Genomic DNA, 4,045 nt, shown 5'->3' on the forward strand with positions numbered 1-4,045 from the left:
ATGTGTTGAGAACCTAACACTTTATCACAGGAAACATAAAATCTGACACTACTAAAATTCACAAGGATTAAGTACCAGAAATTATACTTGTGATCGCTCCGGCACTAGTTCCACCAGTCTCTGCTGTCGTGTAAACCCGTGGCGCCTGCTCAATCTGTGCTACCTGCTGACCTCCAGGCTGCACCTGCTGCAACGCTGCCACTGCTGCCGGCTGCAACTTGGGACACAAGGGCCTGATGTGCCCTGGCTCCCTGCAATGATAACATACTCGAGGCCCCACCGTCGGAGCACTCCTCTTGGGACAGCTAGCAATCTTATGATCCTTGCTCCCACACTTGTAGCAACTCGGACCACTCTGTGTCTGCGTAGCCTCCCACTTCCTCTTGGTTCCCTGTGCAGGCCTACCACCCCTGCTCGAACCACCCTGCTGCTGAGCCCTACTAGACTGAGCCACTGGAGTAGCCGACACTGACTGTGCCCGGATATCCTCCTCAATCTCTGCTGCAGTCTCAACCAGCTCTGCACGCGTAGCATAACTCCTCCCTCTACAGTGAACTCTCAAGTCATCACGTAGAGCCCTCAAGAACCTCCTGATCTGAGCCTCCTCAGGCTCCATAGCCCGACCCCCATAACAAAGAAGTCGACTGAACTCCAAGTCCAGCTCCCGCACTGACCGTGTCCCCTGAGACAACTGAAGGAACTGCACCTCCAAACGATCCAATGCCTCTCTAGGAAAATACTTGCGGTTGAACTCCAAAACGAAGTCAGCCCAAGTCATCTCCCGCTGCACCCTCCTAGCAGCCACAGATCTCCACCACAACTCAGCATCACCACTCAAAAAGTAGACCCCTATGTCCACCCAAAACTCCTCAGGACATCTCAGAGTATGGAAGTTACGTTCCACTCTCGTCCTCCACGCATCCGCAGCAGTAGGATCTACACCTCCCGAAAACTGCTCAGTACGCAACCGACCCATCTCTGTCAACATGCTGAGATAACGAGCATGGACCCCCGCATCCGCAGCCACTGGCTGCCGCTCCTCCGCCACCACTGGTGGCACTACCTGAGCCTGAGCCGGTACCACTGGTGGTAACCGCTCTAACACCTGTGCTAGCAAAGCCGCAACGTCAACACCAGGGACTCCACCCGCTGGGACCCCCACACCCGGGACCCTAGCATCACCGGCCACTGGAGCATCAATACCGCCCCCTCCTGCCACACTCACGGAATCCCCCGGAACATCCTGCGACTCGCCAACACCCTCAGCTGTCACACTCTGGTCCTCGGTCTCACTAACCACTGGGGCTCTACCCCTACCACGACCACGTCCGCGACCACGTCCGCGTCCACGACCTCGACCAGTCACAGCATCCTCTCTAACCATCTGCACTACCATGAACAGAAGGCTAAGCAAACAATTTCTATTATAACACAGAAACATAAACTCACCGTGGAATCACACACTCGGCTCGAAGAGGATGTTCTAGGACTTCATGCCACACACAATTGACTAACTCACATAATCAATCAAGAATTGCAATCCCAAACATCTACAACAGAAACCTAGTGAACCCAAACCTAGAACCGTAAGGGCTCTGATACCAAAATGAAACAACCGACCTTTTTTTTTTAATAAATAATAAATAATAAATATAATATATTAAAATAAACTACAGCTAGTGGTCCCATACCCACTAGCCATCTAACCACAACACAATCAACAGCGGAATAACATAATCAATATCCAATAACAAACCAATAATAAACCAATATTATAGCAAGGCAATATCTCAATACCAAACAACAAGAAACATGAAACCAGCAACCTAGCAATGTTTCTAATGACTCAACTCTAGCACCCTAGCAAATGCCAGACAACATCCAATCGAGTCCCTAGAACATCCTCCTCTTCATTGCCTTTGATTCCACGATCACACTTTGCCTTTACCTGCACCACAAACACAAATTGAGATGCATGAGTATTTGATAAACACTCAGTGAGGCAATCCTCCCATCTACTGGGCTATACACACAAGCAATAAGATCTCTACATGCCACAAACAACAATCAATAAAACAAACCAGGCAATATACATAGCATGCAACGTCCATCGTAACTGAACAAGGGGTGTCGACCGACACCAGATGGTGTCGATCGACACTGACTATCTGGTGTCGACCGACACCCTGCCCGACACTCCCGAAAACCCTAGTTTGCGTCGACCGACACCTCCACATGGCATCGTTCGACACTCGCTAAAGTCCCGAGCCGTCCTCGCGTTGGTGTCGACCGACACCCCAACTGGTGTCGACCGACACCGATGCCGAGCAGCGATTTCCCTCGATCAGAAACTCCGAATCTCGCCTCCAAGCTTCTCCAATCCGCTCCTTGCACTCCCAGAAGCCAAACCCAGCCCAGACAGCAACGAAATATCATAGAGAACTCAAAGAAACAACCACATAAGCACCAAATCACATAGAATCTAGAGATCTTAGCTTAGATAAGCCATGGTCATGCACTCACCTCTTTGCAGGAAGATTCTGACCAACAAGAACGAATTCCCTCACTCCTAGCAAGCTTCTAGCACCTTCCCAGCCTTGGATCTCCCAAGAACAGCAAGGAATCTCTCAATCTCTTCCCAAAAGCTCAAGAACACTCTCTCTTTGTGTTTTCTCTCAAAAACGGCGAATAAGACAAAACCACACGACCCTAGGTCATTTTCTTCCTTTAAAACTCGATTTAGGGATTCCCTAAACCAACCACGCAAACCGGACAATTAAAATTGAACCGACCAAACCAACCACAAATGGTGTCGATCGATGCCTCACTAGGAGGTGTCGATCGACACCCTTACCAAAATACCAAAATTTGGTTTGCGGGTGTTACAATTAATATATAGGGGATTACATATTATCATTTAGAAGCAGTATATGCCCAAGTTTTTTACAGCCATATTAATCTAATAAAAATTCCTAAGTCTACAGCCATGTTAAGAGATTTCAAAAAAGAGTTTCAATTCGTGTTCTTTTAACTGGGTTAGCCTTTTTTAATTATTTATTGATGAAAAGCTAAATTAACAGAAGGGAGCACATACGAACAAAAGAATCATTCATAAAGTATTTTTATGTTATTTTTTCTTTTGGTACTTTTTTATCATATACAATTACACACGTGTAGAGTCTATTCATTTTTGCTTTCACAATTATTTTCTTTTTCTATTTTTATCCATTTATGTATCTATTTTACTCTTTTTATCATGACATTTACATATGTAAATATATATTTCTTCCATTTTAAATTATGTTTCGTTTTAGAATTTTTTTCACACAAATTAAGAAAAAACTAAATTTTCTATTATATTTTTAAATTTGTTACAATCTTACTCTTTTTAGATATTTTTTAAACTTTTTCTTGGTCAATATATTTAAAAAATTAAAATAAAATTTATGGTTTTACTAAATATATATGTTCAAAATCTAAGACAACAACTATTATAAAACAAAATTTTTACTTTAGAATAACAACTAAATAAAACAGGAGGAAATTTTTGTCAATATTATAAAATACTTTATAATAGCACAATTATCTTTTTGTTCGTTACCAAATAAAAAAATATGTTTTTGTTACTTAAAAAATTAGCTCTGCTTCTACTTCTATAAGAGGAAATGTACATTGTATTATTAACTATGATACTCAATAATATTTTTTTCTACGATATATATTTTGTGTGTTCTATCTTTCGTTATTTTCTCAATAGTTTTTTCTAAATAATTTTTTTTTCAAAATTACAGTAAAATATAGTCGATAATACACATATAATGTTACACGAATCATAGTTTTTTTTTTAGAAAATTCACAACCAAAATTGTAGAGCTAGAAAATAAATTTACAACGAAAAACTTATATTTAGAATTCCCTAACCAATCGAGCCAACAAAAAAAATGTACTATATGTTACTTGAAAAATGCACATATCTAGGAAACAAAGTACTACTATAATATCCAGATAGGAACATTTATGTTACTACTTTTTGGTTTTGCTCTTC

Source organism: Camelina sativa, chromosome 9, assembly GCF_000633955.1.
Source record: "Camelina sativa cultivar DH55 chromosome 9, Cs, whole genome shotgun sequence".
NCBI lineage: Eukaryota > Viridiplantae > Streptophyta > Magnoliopsida > Brassicales > Brassicaceae > Camelina > Camelina sativa.